The following is a 23,776-nucleotide window of genomic DNA, read 5'->3' on the forward strand; positions in this document are numbered from 1 at the left end:
TGTCCAGTCATATTGCTCCTCAGTTTCGAAGCTCGGTGACGAATCACGGTATTAGCACCAGATCAGAAGTAGGGAAGTTGTTTTAATTCCTTACGGTTACATGATTATTTTCTAGTAATCCTTCATTACACCAAACCACCGATGCCCAACGATTGTATGTGAACGGGACTTTGCGGTAGACAGACTGAACGGTGAGGGTGTTGCATCCTATGAGTGTTCCATGTCATCCCTCCATGCTGTTGCTTATGATTTCATCATTATCATTATTATTATTTTCAGTTATTGCTTCATTAAGTATATATCTTACGTTTTTGCTTGCCGCCTTCTCATTTCTTTCCTGTTGTGTTGCGCCAAGACTTTTGAGAGTTGGAATGATGAGAGACTAGAGGCGTAACCCATTTCCGCTGAGCATCCAGTTGGCACTACTCCTACATTTGTGTTGTCATTTGCATGTTGCTAGATTCCACACGACCCAATATGCGAGTATTTACGGGAAATAAGACGACGACGACGATGACGACGATGGCGACGATGATGATGGCAAAGCTTTGATGAACTGAGAGATCCAGTGAAAATAGCTAAATAGAAATGAATATTAATAATTAATCATTAAAAAGTGTGTGTGTGTGTGTGTGTGTGTGTGTGTGTGTGTGTGTGTGTGTGTGTGTGTGTGTGTGTGTGTGTGTGTGTGTGTGTGTGTGTGTGTGTGTGTGTGTGTGTGTGTGTGTGTGTGTGTGTGTGTGTGTGTGTGTGTGTGTGTGTGTGTGTGTGTGTGTGTGTGTGTGTGTGTGTGTGTGTGTGTGTGTGTGTGTGTGTGTGTGTGTGTGTGTGTGTGGCAAAACACTGATGTTTGACAGCGCTTGAATTAGCTGGGTACCGAGCCTGCCCACCCGCTAATTATATACCTTGCCGCATCCCCTACCCTGCCTCACCCCTCCATGTGTCCCTCCCTCCCCTCCTTCCCTCCCTCTCTCTTACCCTTAACCTCTCCCTGTCTCCTCGGTCTTCCAATTTTCCTCTTTCCCTCCTTTCCCTAAGCCTCTTCCTTTCCTCTTTTTCTTCACGTAATCTTTCTTTCCCCCATTTTGCTACTACCTACCGTACCTCACCCCTCCTTGTCTCCTCATTCCCCCCTCCCTCAGCTTTCTCCTCCTCCTTCCTCTCCCTTAAGCCATGCCATCCCTCCCCTCACTTACATAATCCCTTCCTTCCCTACTGTCCACCTGCCTCACCCTTCCCTCTACCCTCCTTCCTTCCTCCCTCTGCCTTTTTGCCCTCCCTCCCTTTCCCTTACCCTGCTATGTCCCTGATTTTTCCCTACCCAATTACTCCCTACACCCTCCTTCCCCTCCCTCTATCTTCTTCCTCTCACTTCACCCTTATCTTTCCATTCCCTCTTTCTTACCCTGTCCTGCTCTTACCTTCACCTACCGTCCCTCTCTGTGCTATTACCAGTTTCTCTCCTTTCCCTTCCCTTCTCGTTATGCTGTAATTCCCCTCCACCCTATCCTTCTGTTTCCCTTTGTCCAGTCCCAGCCCTGCCTCCTACCCGTGCTACCCACCTTCCCATCCATCATCCTCTCCTTTGTCGCCCCCTTCTTCCTTATCCTGCTCTATTCCTCTTTTCACTCTACGAGTATAATTACTTCCAGTTCTCTCTCTGACTTGCCTTGTGCCCCCTGCTTCCCTCCCCTGTACCTTCCCTCTTTTCTACCCTGCTCTATCCTTCATTTCAACTGCATCACCCCTCTCTGCCCCACTGTCCAATGTATCTTACTCTGTCTAATCCTACCCCCTCCCGCCTCCCTCCATCCCGACCCTTCTCTCTCTCTCTCTTACTTTGTCGCGTCCCATTTTTTCCCCTCCATATACCCTCCATTCCTCTCTGTTTCTCTACCCTCTAATTACCAGGCCCAACCTCTCCTTTCTCCTCCATTTTCTTTCTTCTCCTCCCCCCCTCCCCTCATCAGGTTCTTCTCGTCTGTTTCCTCCCCCCTTCCCTCCCCCCTTATCCCGCATTCTTCCTCCTTCCTTCTCTCCCTTCCCCTGCCTCTCCTACCCTCCCTCTTCACTCCTGTCCCCTAAATCTTTCCTCAACACCTGCGTGCATTACTTATATTTCTCTCTTCGCTCCCTCCTCCTCCACACCCTCACCTTTCATCACTGTCACACTGGAAGCAACAGGTGCCAAGGAGGCTCTTAAGCCCACGAGGATACGGCTACCAGGCTCCACAGGCAACACAGCATCAGTAAACTCCTCCGTGTAAATACGAGATCTGCGTCTACTTGTCTGGTGGTACCAAGAATATAATAAAAGAAGTCATCGCCTGAAAGGGACTAAGTAGGATTAGCTACGAGTAAACCCAGCAACAACCGTGATAAACGCAACCTCAAAAACCTCACCCAAATGTATTTATATGCAGAGCGGAATAATCTGTAAACATCATTGAAAGATTACAATGGCATTCATATATTTATAATATCAGTCTTTTTCTCAAACATATTTAATTACGTCGCAAGTCTGCTATAATTTTACAATTTGATAGAGTGAACAAAGTTGGTCTGCGAGAACACTTTCACACAAAGTTTGTCCCCCAGGACAGCGGGTGGATGAAGGTGTCGACTGGGAGAGCCTCTAATATTTCAGGTTTGTGGAAATGTTGAACTTGAGTATGTGAACTGTAAAAGTTTTAAATCTATGAAATTTTGATATGATCTCATGAGATACACTTTCTCAATACAAAATGCCTAGATTAATAAAATTACAATAGTGTTGACCTAATTGGGGTTAGGATTTTTTTTTTTTTTTTTTGCATAGTTTGCTTGATGGAACACTCTTCAAACCATAGGATTGACTTGCAAATGATGAATACTTGTTCTGAAATACAGATTTTATGAAAGACTATGTTTGATGATTTGTTGCCAAACGCAATGCGCGGAAATTGTGCTCTGGCGCAGGTGTCAAGTCGCGACATGCTGATCTGATTTTTGTGGAAAGCAAACAACAGAACTACAGTCACTTCAACCAAATCAAATGTGAAACTACTCTCGAAAATGGCGATTCTGAATAACATTTATGCCTAGCACTTTGCTTATTTTTATCAACAGCTGCTAGACTGGAACACGTTCCGGTCGTTCAAACACGTTTCACACCTTAATGTGGATACCTGGGTATTCTGATGACAATCTCTCACCCCTTGCCTGTCTAGAATCAGTCCAACCAGTTCATAACAGTGGAAAGCAGTAACGTCATGATGATGATAATGATAATGTCAACGACGGCAAGACGACGACGATGACAGTGATGTATGTGGCTATCTCGGTGTGCGTGTCACTGCCTTAACTAATGTTTTAGTAACCTTTTGTCTCCTTTATGTACAGAGTAGTTCTATTAAATGCATTATCCAGGAAAATTAACCTTTCAGCAAAATGACGCCATTTCTATTTATTCTCATTATATCTGGTGCCTGTGCTTATTTCAGGAAACCTTCTCGTAGATCTGGAGTTAAAAATGTCACCACAAGAAAGTGTGTTTTATCACTTCCATACCATGACGTCATTTTTATATCACGTTGCTGCGTCCATACATTTATATTCGTAGGGAAGGGGCTGGAAAACTGCTCTTCAGCTCTTGAGCATCACAGCGCCGAATTAATCATATGTTTGGTCAATTGGATTTTTTCATAATTGAAGATATATTTTAGAATGAAGAGGTTAGAGACAAATCTCATTAACTGTTTGTTCTCTTTAGTGCAATAACGTTTTCTATTTTATGTTTGCTTTTGCCAGACGATGTTAATCACTTAAGGAGTTATCACTCGTAATGAGATGGTTCACAGAGTCCTGCATTCGGTGTCTCAGGTTAAACATTCTTTACTAATCCTAAATGATGTGGCAGAACTTACCAATAATGAATATGTCAGCATTAATGACTGTTTGCAGCACGTTTCGGTGGTGAAGTGAGATGGCAAAGGGAGGGGCAGACAGAAGCCAAATGATGGCAGGGAGAAGTTTGGTGAGGAAGAAGGGGGCAATGTGAGGTACAGAGATGGAGAGCAAGACAGGGAGTAGCAGTGAAAAGCAGGGAGAGACAGGGACGGGCAGAGACGAGCAGGAAGAAGCAGAGTGACGCAGGAAAGACAGAACAAGACAAGGTGAGGCGGGGAAGGTCAGAGCGAAGCAATGACAAGAACAATGAGGCAGAGAGAGGCATGGCAGGGCAATATGCGGAAGGGTGAAGCATGGAGAGGCAGAATGAGTCTAAGTGAGGTCAGTGTAAGGCAAAGGGCAAAATGCAGCAGGGTGAGACAGAGTGAGGCACAGAGAGGCAGAGTGACACATGGAGAGCAGGAGTGAGGCATGACTAGGCAGAGTGGATAGGTACAGAAAGGAATGGAGAGGTGAGGTGAGGCACAGAGAGGAAGGGTGAGGCATAGAGAGGTAGGGTAAGGCATAGAGAGGCAGAGTGAGGTATGTAGAGGAAGAGTAAGGCATACAAGAGCAAAGTGAGGCATGGAGAGGCAGAGTAAGACATGGTGAGGCAGTGTAAGGCATGGAGAGACAGAGTGAGACATGGAGAGGGAGAGGGAGGCATGGAGAGGCAGGGTTAGGCATGGAGAGGCAGGGCGAGGCATGGAGAGGCAGCAACAGGTGAGGGAATGAAGAAGGCACTGTTGCGCTGCCACCACCACCACCACCTTCCCTTGACCTGGTAGTGCTGATGCCAAGACCCTCCCAGGTGGCACCAGAGTCCACCTGCCAACACACGCACCAGCATCACCACCACCACCACTATCACCACCACCACCACACCTCAACTCACCTCACCTCATTTCCCCTCACCTCTATGCATCTGAACAAAACAAACTCCGACTGATGTTTTCCGAGATTTCACTCCTCACCTCTAAGGTTTTGTTTCTTTCCCTTTAACTTTTTTCTCTTACTGTTTACCCAACCCCTCCACCTCCTCTTCTTTCTCCTCTTCTTTACAATTTATCTCTTCACCACCACCATCACCACCACTACTACCACATCACCATTGCCACTACCACATCACCACTATCACTACCACCATCACCACCACCCCAACCACCACCCCAACCACCACTACCACAACCACCGCCTTACGTCACCTCACAGCCTTTGTGAATCTCAATAAAGCAACTCTAACTGATAATTTCTTAGATTTCTTTGTCTCTTCTTTCTTTCTTTCCCGCTTCCCCTTCCTTTTCTTTCTTCTTCTTCTTCTGCTCCAGATTCCCCTCCTCCTCCTCCTCCTCCCCTTCCTCCTTCTCCTCCCCTTCCTCTTTCTCCTCCCCCTCCTCCTCATCATCATCATCATCAGCAGCAGCAGCATTCTTCTTCACTTCCTCCACCACCACGTGTACCAGAACAAGGAAACTCCAACTGACGGTTTCCTCACTTCCACCTTCATCACTTCCTCTTCCTTAATTTTCTCCTACTTCCTCTTCCTTAATTTTCTCCTAATGTGCCCTTCCCCCTGTTCTTTTCCTCCTTTACATCATCATCATCATCATCATCATCATCATCATCATCATCATCATCATCATTCTAATCCTATACCTCACCTCACCTTTGCTGTGAACGGCATAGCAAATCCATTGGTGCTTTTCCCGTGCTCTCCTTCATTTCCTTTTCCACTTGTTTCTTCTTCACCTCCTCCCTCTTATCCCTCATTTCCTGCTACTTCTCCATTCCTGTTTCTCTAGTCTTCTTCCTTCTGTACTCTCTCCTATCCCTCACCTCCCTCCAATCTCTCCATTTTTTCCTACTTCTCCACCTTCTCTTCCATTTCCACTTCTTCTTCCTTCTTCACTTCCTCTTCCTTATCCACTTCCTCTTCCATAGCCACTTCCTCTTCCTTATCCACTTCCTCTTCCATATCCATTTCCACTTCCTTCTCCACTTCCCCTTCCTTCTCCATTTCCTCTTATATTTAAACTCGCTCTTCCTTCCTTACTTCCTCTCTCTTGTCTCCACAGCCTCCTACCTCTCCACTTCCTCTTCCTCCTCCCTACTATCACCCTCTGTCTTTGTGGACTCAACAAAACAACTCCGACTGATGTTCGCTTCCTCTTCGTTTCATTCCCCCTGTCCACCCTTCTCTGTTACCTCCTCTTCTTCCTCCATTCCTCCTCCTCCCTCTCCCCCTTCACTTCTCCCTCATCCTCCTCCTCCTCCCCTTTTGCGTACAGTCGAGTCAAAAGTTTATGTACACTTCCTGAGAGCTGCGACGGAAACTAAAGAATTCTTGTTAAACTAATTGGTAATGATATAAAAATGAGTCTCGCTTCATCAGTTGTACAGGCACAGAGAACAACGCAGCTGCGACCCATCATCATTATTCACTCGCTTTTGCCTCTCAAGTCTCCATCTTTCATTTCTTCTTCCTCCTTTTCCTTTTCTTTTATTCCTCCTCCTCCTCCTCATCTCACTACTGCGTTCCGTATATGAACAAAGCAACTACGACTCATTCTCCTTTGCTCCTAGTTTCTACAGTATCTCCTCCATAACTTCATTTTTCCTTACTTCCTCTTCCTTTTCCATCATCATCATCATCATCATCATCGCCGTCATCGTCGTCGTCGTCGTCACCATCATCATCACCACCACCACCACCATTGCCTTTATGCCTTACCGTCATCATCAACTTGTATAACACCACCATCCTCATGCTTTACCATCATCATCAGATTGTATACTGTACAGCAGGATAAAGGCATCTCTCATCTTTCGCCACTCTAACGTATCGGTTGTTAGCCTTTGTACATATAGTCCACTGTCCTCTTTTATTCCAAGCCTCATATTTCGGATATACTCCCCCTTTTTTCTCCTCCGACTAACTCGTCTCATTACTCCATTTCTGGATTGTCGCGGTCACCATACCTGTCACTTTTTCTTCCGCTCATACGATAGCCCAAGCAGTGTATCATTTTGCACGGCGTATGCCTGTGTTTCTGTCTGTCCGTGCGTGTGTGTGTGTGTGTGTGTGTGTGTGTGTGTGTGTGTGTGTGTGTGTGTGTGTGTGTGTGTGTGTGTGTGTGTGTGTGTGTGAACAAAATAATTTTAGTCCGAGATTAATCAAACTTGGTGGAAGGGTTGAAGATTAAAGGTGTTGACGTACAGTGTTTGATAACAATAGGTCAAAGGTGAAGGTAACACAGCAAGGTCATGTTAAACATTCTAAAATAGATTTAGGCCAAACTTGGTGTAAGTGTTAAGGGTAAGGCAAAGACGATGGAATTTGATCTGAAGACCACTCAAGCCAATGGTTAAGGCCACAGGGCAAGGTCAAAGTTCTATCTGTGGGTGTTTTTGCGTGAAAAACAAAAGTTCTGATCAGTTATTAATCAAACTTGGTGTAAGGTTGTGGGTATGCCAAGTTCTTCCCAATGGCTTTTGAGAACAACAGGTCAAAGGTCAAGCTCATACGACAAGGCCAAATTTAACAGGTTCTGTCCGACATGAACCAAACTTTGCTGCAAGGATCAGATAAAGCAAAGATGAAGAGATTTGTTTGTTTGGCTGTGTTTTGAGAGAACAATCCGTCAAATGTCAATGTCAGATGGCAAGGTCGACCGCCTGATTTGAACCAAAATTAGTTTTTGGACTGAGCATCGGCAAAGGATGAAAATGTTCGATTTTGAGAATATTAGTTAGAAAAATGACGGAGTCACAGGCAAGGTCAACTAAGCCAGTCTTGAACCGATCTGGGCCAAACTTACTGGATGGACTGAGGGCCAGGCAAGACCTAAGTAAATCGATGTTGAGAACAGTTGGTCTGAGATCAAACACAGGGTTAAGTCATATATCAGGCACTTTAACCTATTATAGGGTGCGGGTGTTGTACTCTTTGGGTGCTCCTTGTCGATGTATGAGTCCTTCCCTAGAGCCTCAGTAATTTTTCTACGTGCCACATACCTTTACATCTCACACTAAGCTGTTAATACCCACCGTTTTTCTGAGTACGTTATAGGTTGGACTGATTTAATGGTATTACAGAGAAAGTTTTTATAACATGTCGGTTGATCTTGTGAAGGATCATCAAAACTGTATAAATATTAATAAAATAAAATAAATTGAATTGTTCCTTGGCCAAGGTTGGACTAGAATGCGTGCAGCCGCATGATTAGCAAATGAAAGTTTTCATACATTATATACCAAGTGTTTGTAAGCCTGAACTATGAATGAACGAATGAATGGCCAACTATTCCTGGGAACTCTTGGGATAGCTTTTCTTCTATTGTGTTTTCCTTTACCTAACTGTTTCATAAAGTTGTTAATATGGTTACGATGAAAATGATAGTTATGTCGATGACGATCATGACATGATATGAGAGCCACTGATACGCATAAAGATATATATATATATATATATATATATATATATATATATATATATATATATATATATATACTACGATATCACACAATACGACCCCTCACACTACCACACCACACACTGCCACATCTCACAGTTAGAATGCACTGCCACAGCTTGAACTACCATGCCATGGACTGCCATACATCACCATCACACGACATACTACCACATCTCTTACAAGCACTCGATCATAACACACGCAATGCCACACCTCACACTACCGTATCTCACACACATCTCACATTGCCACACTTCACACTACCACATCCCACACATCCATCTCACTGACATGTCTCCCCATTTCCCACTACCGTACACAGACAATTTCCCACAGTCCAATTGTACAAAAAATGTACAAAAGAATAAAATCTGCACGAGATTCTTGTACGTTGCATCTCTCCACGCAATTCGGTATAGGACAGGCTGTTAAAATATCTGTTATATGTGATCAGGATAAGGATGACCAATCACCACCACCACCACCACCAACATCAATACCATCACACCCACAACCATCATCATCATCATCATCAACCTTCTGTCCACTGTTACAGATTGTATGGGCACGATGTAAAAACAGAGACAAGAAAACACGCAGCAGAACTATCATTCAGGGCTGAAATATCAGTCTCGGGGCAGACTTTGGCAGGCTGGATGTCGCATCAGTATCGTTCCATTTGAGGTCCGGTGTACGACTGGACCTTCTCCTTAGAAGGAGTGACAGTCAGGATTAACTCTTCTCCAAACTGGTCTTGTGAATCGAGAAGAGATGCTTGTGATGAGGGCAGTGCAGGCAAGAGTAGAAGTGTTGTAATGGCAATGTGTGTGTCTGTGTTGGTGTCTAGGGCATAGGCTACGAACCGCTGGCATGCAAACATATGCCAGAATAAGAAAAAGCGTACTTCCAACACCCAGACTGAATGTCTGCCATGGTCTGGGTTTCGGAGTGCGTACTCAGGAAACAAGCACATTAGGAAGGCAAGCAGTATTATCGCTGAGACAACGTAGAGTCTGAAGGTCATGCAACAAACACAGTGCAGTCAAGGTTTTTATTCTTCCTGCTCTGTGCTACTTCGTGCTGTACCATCAAGCAAAATTGGTTGAACAGTGGCCAGTATTCCTAACATTCTGAAGACGATAGATATCTTAACTATTTGATTTTTGCTACCATTAAACGATTTCATCGCTTTTCAGCAGTCTTTAGTCACTTACAGTCTAGAAACAACTCTTCATTAACACTTTGACGAAGAAACAAATATAAAGTACCAACATTTAATTCTTTTGCATGGCCAGGTGATTTTACTCGGGTTAGACGTGACTGTCATAATCCTGTGTACACCATGTCTCCACAAATTCTCTGACAACCATATAAATCAGAAAGATTCTATTCTTGCTAACATCAGACGATCTGTTTAGCAAAGGGATAACCTAGCAACAAATAAAGTACTGAACTGTGCCCGTCATCAATTTCGCTGCTTACGCGCATCTAAATATTTTATTTCCGCTAAAGTCAACTGGTTCTAATCAACTGAGGGAATTCTTAACAATAAAAAGGTTTAACTGTTAGCTCGATTAATCAGTGAGTCACAACACGGCAAAGCACATGAGCATTTATTCAGGCCGAAACGGCACTGCATTGCTTAGCCGAGAATAACCCTGGCAATGGAAGAATACTATATCAGGGATCTCTCCCGGCTGTGGATGAATATACATTATAATAGTAATTACTGTTGTCTGATACCAAACGATTTTACATACATGAAAGAAATCCAAGGAACTGAAAACCCAACGGCCTCAATACGATGACAGTTTTTACCTTATTGTTGTTACGTCCAGTCCATTTTATTCGTAAATTTTTTTCGGGCTGAGAGGGTTAAATATAGCCTTCTTTAACTTCTTTCCCTGGGGGCTCTTCTAAGCTGAATGAAATAATTTGAATGGCAGCAAAAATAAAACATCTAAATTTTGGGCTGAAATGATCAAGACTTATGTGGATTACCAAATTCACGTTACAGAATATCTTGACGTAAGAGTCACACAATTCAACACGGCAGCCTGTGCCAACACACTGCACCCCTGATACTATATGACAAAGCCGTATAACACAATTTAACTCACAAACCAATCGTCACACAAACTTTATCAGACCCTCTTCAACAACATTACACCTTCACATAATCCAGCACTATGACGAGACACCTACATATTCATTTGACGAGTAGGACAATGCAACACCTTGATCAGAATACAATACTACAAGATCCCCTTCCAATATCCACCCATTACAATTAACCTTAAACACAGCTGATCGAGTTCACCCAGCTATTCTCAGATCTGGGCATCATCCAGCCCTCCTCAGCTACCAGCTTACGTTCGGAGTGGGTGGAATCATAGGTGACACTATGCCCTGTTTGCAGAACAGGCTCACACACCATAACTCACATTATTAAGCACTGCACAATACACCGCACTAAGACGCAGACACAACATCAACACTGAAGGGAACCTACGTGAGGATCTCATAGAGACAATTGCTTACATGCGGAACAACGGGTCTGCTAGACCAGGCATGACCAGGACTGAGCAATAATAAGAACAACAACAGCAACTGCAATAGATGCACGTGAGGGTACGAGTATTAACTACTTCCATCCGATGACCATTTATACATTATTTTTGCTCTCTCTCTCTCTCTCTCTCTCTCTCTCTCTCTCTCTCTCTCCAGGCACTTTTATTCAGTTCAGGAGAGACTTCAAACAGTAGAGATCAGATATAACCCTCACTATCCAGTTCATTACTAAAAGATCCATTCTAAACTGAATAAAATCATTTGGAGGTTGCATAAATAAAGTAAAATAAAATGTCGTCGGACTGAAAAGGTTTAAGGTTAACACTTGGCTGAAATGAGCATAATCTCTCATTCAAAGGGCTAAAGCTGCTCCGTCCAAAATGACTTGCTCAAGTGAGAAAAAGATCAACAAAGCATAACCAAGTTTAGCCAGAGCAAATACTGTCCAAGCCAGACTAGAAAAATGGTAAATACTGGAGTAGACTTAAGAGGCCGTTCATCAAAACAGTGACAGGTAGGCATTCAAGGCATACAGAACGTGGCAGGGAGTCAATGGCGAGCCTTGTCGGAAAACAGGGAGTGTGCAAGTGTGTGAAGACCGGCCAAGGTGAATAGGGAACTGGGCCGCCGGTGGTGGCGAGGTGGGGTACTGATACACAGGCTACCCATGCATTCCAAGGTCTTGGTCAGTGCCGTTTCTAGCCTTTTGGGGGCCCAATGCGAAATGCTGTTTGGGGGCCCCTATTTTGTGAAACTATGGTGGGGGGATTCCAAACCCTCTAAGGTGGTCCGGGGGCACGCCTTTAACATTTAAATGTATCAATCTGGTGCACTTTAAGAGGAAATGAGGCTAGATCCGTGAAAAACTCTTAACATCTTTTTTTTCTCTCTCAAATTCAAATCAAACATTTGAAGCTGACCACAGCAATTTAAACCTACAGAAAATGATAATAAATGGGACACGCTGGGGCTCCCCTACAGGATTTACCAAATCTGCATTATAACATCTCCCAAATGTGTATAAATGAGACAGATGCTGCATTTTCCTTTAAATGTTTATTTCAAATCTTAGGAAATGTTGAACTTGTTAAGGAATCAAAATTTAGGCAAACATTGCAAATGATAATACTAAACATAGACCTACAAATATCCCTTCTCTCCCCCCCCCCGAAAAATAATAATAAAGTAGGCCACTACAAAGAATGAACATATTCGGCCATTACAGAGAATGGACATAAAATAAATTAGGCCATTGCAAAGAATGAACATAGGCTAATGACACTAGCATCCATACGAAAATGCAAATGATAAAATAAATAAACCAGTAATATATATGTTGCGGTTAATGTGGAACTATATACATGTAACACTAAGCCCCCTTCATGACCATTTTGCGTCTGTTTTTTGTGAGCAGGTGGAGGCTGGTATCCCCTCAGTAGCAGTGATCTGCATGAACACAGTTTCATGTCTTCATCATCGTCTTCAAAATTTTTGCACATACACTCATTTTCAATGTTTACAAAGTCTGTTGACAAACGCTCGTACGCCAGGCACCTTGGAGGTCTGGGGCCGAGACCGTTTTCTCCATCTTTGTGCAGCAGATAAATCTGTTTATTTAACTTGGCAGCAATATCCATGACTTTACAATGTTGTGAATTTATATAAAGACGAATACACTATAGCCCCTTAGTCGTACTGATCGTTATTTACCCTGTACGTGACGGATTTCAGCAATGGTTATAATGGTTGGTATTGATGAAATATAAGCAGTTCTACGCACATTTTCTGTAAATAATATTTTTTTAGACATATATTAAGTATTATTTGCTTCTCAGGTATTGAAAAGTTTCTGCATATATGAGTTGAAAGATGAATCATAGATTCTTTGCCGAGTTTGTACTATTGCCCCTGCGATCTCGGTCCATTGGAAAAGCAGTCTCTTTGAAGAAACTCTTATTTTTTTTCTTTTAATACCTTTGCTGGTGATCACTGGGAGTATTTGAATAAAAGTATGAATCAAGAAATATTCGTACATATGTGTAAACGGATAAATCTTCATCTTTTGACGTATATGGCCAATACTGCAGAACATTAGAACAACATCACAAGTATCTTGTGATCTCATTATTAGGCACGGGACTCACCTTAAATGAATGAGAAAAACTTGTACATAATATTTTTATGAAGAAAACACCCATATATGGGTGTTCTGCATTGCCCTCAAAGTAAAATCGGAAATTAAAAATTCTGGCGGTATGTAGTATTGCGCCTTGCTGCGAACGCTCCTATTTCAGGAGATTCTGACTGAAAATTTCAGGAGAAACGAGTACAATTTCGGGAGTTTCTTATTTAAATACATTACTTACATTACTTGTGGTAGGTGGTGGTGACCATCATCCACTCATTTGATGTAGTGCTGCCTACTTCTTCCTTAGCCTTTATCATTCATTTTCTGTGCCTGGTCTCCTCTCTTCCTATTTTTCCCATCTTTCCTGTCACTTCTTATTGCTTTTCTTTCCTTTACAGGTGGCTTTACATTGAGTGACAGGCCAAATGGTTTCCTGTAAGCCAAGAAACCTTTTACAACGCTGGGTGGTAACCATATAACCAAACCATACGTGCTTCCTACAAAGCAAGTGGGTTGGTGGGGGGTTAGTGCCCCTCCCCGTAAAACAAATAACTCAAAGTCAAATGGCCACCCCTTACGGGATTATGGCGTTTGGCAATAGATAGATAGGTAGAGTTACATTACTCTCTTTATGGCACTTACTGTACAATAATTGGCGGGTCCACCGTACCCCCTACAAAATTTATTTCATGAATATAAACTGACTCAACACACATTTTAATTAAAAAACAAAACAATAATGGCAACTCGTGGGCCCCCTGGTGGCTTCGGGGGCCCTATACAACCGCGTAATTCGCATATAGTAAGAAACGGCATTGGTCTTGGTTCTCCAAACAAGCAGCATTATACTAGCATAATGAATGTGTCTGGGATATAAGAAACATTATTGTGATAAAGAGGGTCCAGACTCTTAACATTTTGGTGTAAAAAAGACCCACAGGCGAAAATCCTGCAAAGTTCACCCCTCCCAAATAAGTCAGTAGGCTAATACGAAAAATCAAGATCCGTTCGCTTCAAGATACCAAGTCACATTGCTCCTAAATGACTGGCGATCATACGTAATGGGGGAGACAAGCTGAGGAAGACTATTCCAGAGCTGACTAGTATTGTAAGCAAAAAAATAAGAGTATCAGTAGACTGCTAACTTCAAGATTTTGATGGAAAATGAGTAAGACAGTGTGGACCTAAACTATCTCGGCTGTGATATATTTAAGCTGCTTTCTTTAGGTGGTTTCCACGTGTCCTCTAGTGTTGCCTGGACAGAACGGTGGGGTACAAATCATTACCTGCAGCAATGAACTGGGTTGTTGAAAGCAACCCAATGTCATGTAACAAAAACATCCACAAATACCGTCACACCATAATTATCCCCAGAATAGCTTAATATATAAAGACTGTGACGATAAGACAATAATTAGTTTCATCTGAGTGCTGCAGGATCAGCCTTCTATTGGTGTGTGATTGTTGGGCTACTGAACACCCCCTCTCACATACACATATCTGGCAAAATATACTTAACACCTGCCTTGTAATCGTGAGCTTAGGTGCAATTACAACCACATGCAGTAGCAGAAGAGTTTAGAGTGCATTGATTTTAGCCATGTGTGTGTGTGTGTGTGTGTGTGTGTGTGTGTGTGTGTGTGTGTGTGTGTGTGTGTGTGTGTGTGTGTGTGTGTGTGTGTGTGTGTGAACAAAATAACCCAAGCAGTTTTGATCCGATTTATCTAAATTTGGTGGAAGGATTGAGAATCAGCATGGGAAACAGCTTCTGACTGATTTCACCAACGGTCGTGAAGGGTTTGAGGGCAAAGCAGAAACGAGGTGATTGGATTTTGATAACACCCGCTCAAAGGTCAAGGTCAAAAGGTAAAGTCAAAGCTCGATTCGTGTGTTTCGGATCAAACTTTGTGGTAGGATCGAAGGTGATGACTTGTGAACAACAGATCAAGGGTCAAGGTCATATTGGGAAGTCAGCTTAAACACTTTATATCCGATATAGTGTACATGAAACTGGGGATAAAACAGTCATTAAAGGATTCGATTTTAAGAAGAGTCCTTCAAAAGCCACCGCTTCATGGCAAAGTTAAGTGTTAGAATGTGTAACTCAAAGGAGTTTTATTCGATTTCGGTCAAACTAGGTGAAAACAATGATGGTCAGCCAAGGATGAAGACAATCGATTTCGAGAAGTTGGAGATCACAGGGCATGGTCAACTAAGAAAAATGTTTCAGTCTGGCTTTGACCATACCTGATGAAAGAGCCGATGGTCAAGGCAGAATGCAGTAATTCGATATTGAGAATAAAAGACTGAAGATGAAGGTTATACGGCAAAGTCTAATATTCAGCCATATATCCATTTGTCGGCCGAAGGTGTTACACTCTCGAGGGCTCCTTCTCATTATACTCCTTTTCTAAACCTATTTACTGAGTTGACTTTTTCTGTGTCAATTCTTGCTACCTCCAGACGAGGTTACAGAACTTGGAAAAGGTTTACAGTACTGGAGGAGTTCATGAAAAGCTTCTCCTAAATTGCACAAAACTGCTTAGTCGCAGCTAAAATGAAAAAAGTTTTAATCAAAGTAGTCAACTTCGCTGTACATCTTAACTTGACGGAGATGTGTCCCTTAAAGACAATTCACAAGTAGATAGATCACTGACAGAATAAGACAGTACTGTGGCTCCCTAACTTTCCATAGTATTTCTTCGTTATTAATACCCCATACTAGTATTAATGTCCAGTTGCTGCTCAGTATTTACAATGGTAATTTTAGGTCAAGTTAGAGTGACTGAGTGCAAACTTTATGAACTGTCAAACGCAGTGTGTCAGTGGGTCATATCCTTGTGATATTTGCAGGCTTTCTAGCGTCTCTTCTGCATAAGTTATCACAGCATATACTATAATAATATAGTGTACTATTTCTGAATACGTTCATACGGAGAAGAAAAATAAGCTAACATACAAGGGAATATTATTATAAAATCTTCTGTAACAATTTCATTCTGCATATTGTACACTCATATTTTTTAGTGTGCTATTTAAGAGAACCATATTGATATTTATAAGACATGAATCACAAACAAAAAGAACTACTTCTTTAACTTGCAAAACATCACAGAGGAACAGGTGCTACAAGGATCTAAAATATGCAAAAATATTGCTCTAGGCACGTCCATATGGCATGATTTTGGTTTTGGCTCTCTTATATTTGACTTATTTGGGAGACAGAACATGTTATTTTGTTTTATCTGTTCTATATTAGCAACAACAACAACAAAAACAGTATTAGTCATGTGTAGTTAATACAAAAATTATTCTGTAATTTTGTGGTGTGATTCAGCATGACATTCATCATGACTTCAGAATTACCAATACTAGCAAATGAACTGATTTCATTTCTACGAATTCTTCTAAAAGCTCGTCGCAGTCAGAGATGCAGAGAATGTTTTTTTCCCTAGGGCACTTCATGTTCCAACACATGCAGATTTTAAAATCATCAAAAGTCCGACCTCTGCTCCCACAAAAATGAATCAGATATCAAGACAGACGATACGTGTTTCCTATGTTATGCGGTACTCCCCACCACAATACGCGTCAAACTGTCCAGTACAGGTGTGAAAAAAAAAAAAAATCTAAGAATATTTGAACATAGGTCCACCTCGTGGAGTCAGTTGTCTACATCCGTGACACAAGTTTCCTCCGACAAAGCAGTTCACGAGGCTGTCCAACAAAAACAACTCTACGAGGGGACAAAGAACCGTCAAACTAAATAAGCACATGACACCCTCACTCCTGTGTGGAGTGAGGGTGTCATGCACAAGATGAACAGCGCGGCAATAATACATGAGAAGGTGGCAGGGCTGGGGTGGTGCAGTATATTACGGTGGCAGGACCATGACTCACCAACGCTGCCTCCCCTACTCACATCACCTCCCTCCCTGGTACACATTTCCACGTCACATGATCCCTTGCTCCTCCCGGTGAGTCTACATTACGGGATATCTATTTATGCCATGTTTTCATTAGAAAGGAAGCGCTGTTCAAGTGTAGTGCAGGTAACTCTCAGGTTCCTGTTATCCACGCTCAGAATAATAAATCCATCTGGGGTATGACGGAATACCGTACTTGAGTAGTTCATAACATGGAAGAGGTCAAGAGCGCCGTATTATCACTTTCAGGTTTCTAAGATTTACAGAGATTAATCAGATCGTCTGACATTAGCTAGGATAGGATGCTAGAATTATCCAAATCATGAGTGGGTTAACATCAGAGTAGTTATCATCGGTTTATCGCTTCTTTTACGTCTTCCAGTGTTACTGGCCACTGTTTGTAAAAAAAATTTGTTGCATATGCTGTATAATCTACACAGCCGAGGGTTGAGACAGTCCGCAATTTTCCAAGCTAGTAATTAGTAGAACTCCTCAGTAGGTGTGTCTGGTAGAACAGGGCGGCGCCTCCACTAGTGCTGTGGCAACCTGAAGTATTAGCCCCTTGCGCTCCACCTCCCACACCTCTGGGTCATTATGTCGGCAAGTGAGAAGGTCGGACAGTCGTTACTTAACACGAGTAATGCAGAGGATATTATTGTTTTAAATAATGATAAAGTAACAATTGTCCACATTTTGAGAATGCAGGATGGTCTCCACACACCTATAATGCACTGAAATACATCTCCGCAAATTACCATGATGATTATATAATGAACAGTCAAGAACATAGGATACCACAAATTCTTTGTTCGTATGATTTGGATTACTGACATCATAACGCCCTTTAGAAGGCCTGATTTTAAGAAATGAAAAGGGAGTCTGGGGATACTTGCGGTGAAGAGATGAAGGAATGGAACCAAAATTAATAGAATATGGAAGAGAGAAGAAAGAAGAAAGAAAAGTAGCAAATACAGACGGTTTCCACCATAGCGTTATCACCACATAAATTGCGAAGAGACCAAACGCAAACTGTTTGTGAGCTGATAATCAAATCCAAACGTTAGCTATTATTTTCGGTCTTTTATCCAGGCTACACAGCTGGTCAATCCTGATGTAGACTTCTATCGTCATGATTTACAACGCTCTCGGAATGAAAACGAGATTGGGCTTTTCTTGTTTAACATTCTCGGAAAGGGGAAATGTTTACATGTTTTCAACCTCTAGTTCTTTCTTGTATAGCCAAAGTCTCCAGAAAACAAGCATGAACTTTTCATGACACGTTGGAAACGAAATTATTACCAGACTTACAGCACACCCCGCCGGGCCCTATGCTTTGCTGCACAAGAAACGCTCCACTACATTTTCAACTATGCAGTCACTTTTAGGGAGTGGCGGGGGAGGAGGAAGGGGAAGGTGCATGGGAACGGAGGGAGGGGGGAAGGCAATAACAGAAGGGCGGAGTGGTGGCAGACAAACGACCCCCAACAACAAGATACTTTGGTTGAATTATAACTACCCACATTTGGCCAGGCCGCTCCTGGTACCACCACGGGCATTCCACAACACCCACCATCACTACAACCCCTATTACAACAGAGACAGTCTTTGGTACTGTAAAAGCAGTTGAATCCTCCCATGGTTAGGACAATTCACTCTTAACACCAGACTATTAGTTTCACCCGAGAGCGAGTCATAGGGGACTATTAATGCTATTGATAATTTCGCTGTTGGTCTCTCAGGGAAAAACTCTAGAAGTCTATCCCAACTGATTAGTCTCCATCTTACATACGTGAAGACTTTTTTTTTGGGGGGGAGGGGGGAGGGGTATTATTGTAATTCCGACCTCAGAGTCTCTTGACGATTCCAGGAGAACCGGAGACTGCACAAGGAATATGAAGAACCCAGGTTACGTGTCGTGGCATAGGCCATTGCTGATGGGAAAAAAAATCCAAATCCTTTATGAGCAGTGGAAGGGCATGTCAGAAAGTGTCATATCAGTATTTAGTCGTGAACGAGATATGTTGGTTATGTCCACTAGAGATTTAAATGGGACCAGTGCATGGAATCTGAACTGCACAGGTTATGTGTCCTGGCATTGGCCACAGCTGATAGAAAAAAAAAATCCAAATTCTTTACTCGAAGTAGAAGTGTATGTCAGAAAGAATCATATCAGTATTAAGTTGTGAAAAAGATAAATTGGTCGGGTCTACTGGAGACTTCAATGCGACCTGCGCAAGGAATCTGACAGGCCCAGCTAATGTGTCCTGGCACGGGCCATTGGTGATGGGACATAATTCCAAATCTCCCCAGTGGAGATAAGGTCATTGTAAGAAACTGTAACTGGAGACTATTGCCCGTCCACAGGACAGTTACAGAGTTCCAGTTGCAATTGATTTCGAATGTAACAAGAGCTTGAGAGAATATAATGGAGCAGATGAAATCTACAGTATCTATCTATCTATCTATCTATCTATCTATCTATCTATGCACCTACCTACCTATCTGTCTATATCTACATGTCTATCTATCTATCTATCTATCTATCTATTTACCTATCTACCTACCTACCTATCTGTCTATATCTACATCTATCTATCTATCTATGGGGCGTAGTCACTTCTCCTACAGATATACAATAACTGGAGTACTGCCACGTATCCTACACATAGGTGGTCATATTTCCTACACAAAAACAAGTATCCAGCACATTTCCTACACAAAAACTGAGTACCCTACAGGGCACATCTCCTACAAATATAGCAGTTTTAGAGTAGTGACATATTTTCTACAGAGATCAGCATATATCCTACACTCAAAAAATTTGTTCTGTCACATATCCTACAAGGATACAGCATATCTCCTACACACAATAATCTGTTCTGTCATATTTCCTACACTGTGTAGCCGCCCCCCCTCCCTCTATCGGGGCGCCTCTCTACTGGGCGCTTCTGGCTCACTACACTCCTGACGACCTTGACCAGTCAACAAGTACTTAGCTTGTTACATGTCCGTTCTGCGCAGTATTATGGAGCAACCATTATAGGGAGAAAAGTATCGTTCACATTCAGACATGAGTCGAGTTTAGTCTCGATCCAGCAGTATTTGTTTCTCCATTCGACGGGACAGACGGCATTTCTGAACCTTGTACTCCACTGCTCCTGGACCAAGCATAGCTAGTATTGAGGGGAACATCCGCTTCAGTGCAGTGGTTTACAAAGACAACTCTGGATTCCGGTACCTCCGAAATGTGGCCAGAAACAACAAACTGTACCTGCGTTGCATTCAGCACCCCAACTGTGGAGGAAGAGCCGTATTGTCGGAGGTAAAACTTGTTGTAAAATGTTATAGACCAGGAGCTTGGTGAGATTTAATCAACATGTTGAGTACAAAATTACTGAGGTGCTTATATTCCTGTATTTATTGACAATTACTTACTATTTGTACGCGGCATATTGATAAAAAATAATAATTTAGGCCATCTAATAATTAGCGCCATCTAAGTTATGCACAAGTGTTGTTCTGTGGTGGTGGTGTGAGGTGTTGTTCTGTGGTGGTGGTGTGAGGTGTTGTTCTGTGGTGGTGGTGTGAGGTGTTGTTCTGTGGTGGTGGTGTGAGGTGTTGTTCTGTGGTGGTGGTGTGAGGTGTTGTTCTGTGGTGGTGGTGTGAGGTGTTGTTCTGTGGTGGTGGTGTGAGGTGTTGTTCTATGGTGGTGGTGGTGTGAGGTGTTGTTCGAATTATTAGGCAGTCATATTTTACAGACAACTGGTGTCATCAGAGCAACGCAAGGTCACAACCATGGAGCATCCGACTTTTCTGCAACAGATCTGAGGAACACTCTCAAGAGGAAGGCTGCTGAGGAAGTGGGCTCTACCAGCAACTCCGAGATCTTCAGGCGGGTAACAAGACATCACCCACATGGAGCAGATGTGTCTTTCTCATCTGTAGAGCGCAGCATGCTTCGAGCCAAGCGCCGAATTCAACCGAGGCAACCACACACTCCAGAGGAGTGTACCAACATTCTAGAAAGCCCAGAGGCCCAGGCCTTTAACGGAAACCTCAGATCTGTTATCACAGATCAGGGAAGTGGTCATTTGGCAATGATTTTTTACTCTCTAACTCTGGTACCACTGATGACCACAATTAAGGAATGGAATTTTGACGGTACTTTTTACACTGTGCCTGCACTCTTCTACCAGCTCTTCACATTGCTTGGCCTTTACAAAGGTCATTCATTCCCACTCATCTTCACTTTGATGACCTCAAAGTCTCAAAAGTTGTACGATCTCACAATGCAAAAAATGAAGGAACTCATCCCCAACCTGAATCCCGAACAAGCAATGGGTGATTTTGATAGCAGTTCTGGTAAAGCAATTCGCTCTTGCTGGCCACAGGTTCAGATAGGGGGCTGTCAGTTCCACTTTTCACAAAACCTATACCGGAAAATTCAGAAACCGAGGCTAACTGAACTTTACAACGACAACAAGCAGTTTAATAAGTGGGTCAAAAAGATTATGACAAAAAGTTATGTGCCAGCCAATCGGATGCATGAAGCAGTTGACTCTCTGTTCCAAGAAAATTTTGACGTGAATGATCATTCCCAGGCAAAAATTACAGCATTCAAAACCTACATCACAGAGTACTGGATTCGAAAAGTCACTCCACAACGGATATCTGTCTTCGAATTTTCTCGTGGAACTAACAATGATGCAGAGTCATATCACAGCAGACTGAAAGCCATTGTCCGCCAGCACAAGCCAAACATCTACACTTTCCTAACACATCTGAATAATCTGATGCTGGTTTGGACATCACTCGTCAGAAAAAGAAGTTTGTTAGAAACATTGAGCGCAGGCAGAACTTGAAAGAAAAATTACAGATTGGAACATACACATTGACCCAATACATCAATGCTGTCGCTTACACATTTGATAGCTCTGTTTCATCATTTCAACTTCCTGGAGACACTGCTGATGAGAGTGCTGATGAGAGTGGGGATGAGAGTGGAGATGAGCATCGGGCCCTGACAACAACGGAGCTGGTGCACAAGATGTTCCTCCCGAACTTCGGTGCAGCATCTGCCTAAGGCGAAGGGAAAGGACAGTTGTTCTGCCCTGTCGACACGCTTCCTCCTGTGCAGATTACATAACTATCCTTGTATCAGCAGCAGATAATAACAACCCTGCAACATGTCCCACTTGTCGCACTGCCATTCATGACAGGCTTGAGGTTTTCATTTAAAAAGTGCCATTGTAATGTTTCACTTCATATACGTATGTTTTAGTGAGAAATAAAAAAGTGCCATTGTAATGCTTCATGTTATGCCGGATGCACCATACTGCCGCAGCTCCTACACATAGGCGGTCATATTTCCTACACAAAAACAAGTGTCAAGCACATTTCCTACATAACAACTTAGTACCCAGCACATTTCCTACACCTACTGTGTGTAGGAGATATGCTGTATCTCTGTAGGAAATATGTCACTACTCTAAAAACGGCTAAACTTGTAGGAGATGTGTCCTGTAGGAAATGTGGCATAGGAAATGCAGCGCGCCCCCCTATCTATATATTGCCAGACGCCTTAAACCCGTACGGGGTGGCCACAAACAAATCGCCTCCACGTCGCCCTGTTCCCCGCCATTTCACTGCCCTGCTCCCAGCTCACCCCCCCCCCGCTCACCCCCACCCCCTCTCTCATATACCTCTCCACTCCATTCCTCCAGCTTTATGTTAATTGTACCATTTATTCAAGTAACACAGACTAAAACAGGATGTTGTTATAGGCTAGGCATATCGCGAGAGGAAAGGAACTACAAGGGTCCTAAGCCCACGAGAGGAAGACCCCGTGTCAGTCTCCCCCTCCACGAACTCCATATGGCCAACCCCCTTCGAAGTATCGTTCGTATATTTCCCATCACGGCCATATACAGTACTGTATACTCCACATTTATCTCGTCAGTGTCCACTGGTATACATACCAGGAAATCACTACTTTTAACTCTCCCATTTTTGCGTCTCCTCGTGTTATATTTCAGTTAACAGATTTGTTTAGCTAAGATGATTCCGTAGAAGGCCGGCTGTTACTGTTGATCTATCTATCGATCTATAACCAGATCCTTTAATCCCGTAAGGAGTGGCCACAAACAAATCGCCTCCATGTCGCCCTATCCCCTACCTTAACGCTGCCCTCACCCCAACTCACACACTCCTCTCTAATATACCTTTCCACTCCATCCTTCCACCTCATCCTCTGTCTCCCCCTCCTTCTCTCCCCCTCCATCTCACTCACGTACACTCTCCTTGTTAGTTTTCACTCTCCATCCTCTCCAATGGACAAACCAGAGGATACAGTGCCATTAACCGTCTAATGGTGGAGACAAGTTTAGTTTTTAACTCTAGCTAACACCGGATGATTTTATTCAGTTGAGAACGAGTCACAAGAGCCTGGTAATATTAAATACTCAGCACACTATCATAATATCACTGTGATAAATTTTGTATTTAAAAAATCCTAATCTTGTGTAATTAACACGATAACATAAATTGTGAGGCAATGCTACGCTTAAACTTCCACAATATACAGTGCACAACGTAGTGACACTATAGCAAAAACTCGTGCACAAAATTATCACTCTTTACACCATCAACATTATCACCATCATCATCAACCATCAGTCATTAATTATCAGTCATCGTCATCAATCATCTTCAATCTCTCCCCCTCCTCCTCCTCCTCCTCCTCCTCCTCC

The 23,776-nt window shown here is 42.8% G+C and overlaps 1 pseudogene; it reads left to right on the forward strand.

The window, feature by feature from the left end:
- Positions 1-22,265, forward strand: part of LOC145396806 (uncharacterized) — a 45,705-nt pseudogene extending 23,440 nt beyond the window's left edge.
- Positions 22,266-23,776: the final 1,511 nt, after the last annotated feature.

This window comes from Coenobita brevimanus, chromosome 39 (genome assembly GCF_032717465.1).
Source record: "Coenobita brevimanus isolate Jiangsu-jjx chromosome 39, ASM3271746v2, whole genome shotgun sequence".
Taxonomy (NCBI): domain Eukaryota; kingdom Metazoa; phylum Arthropoda; class Malacostraca; order Decapoda; family Coenobitidae; genus Coenobita; species Coenobita brevimanus.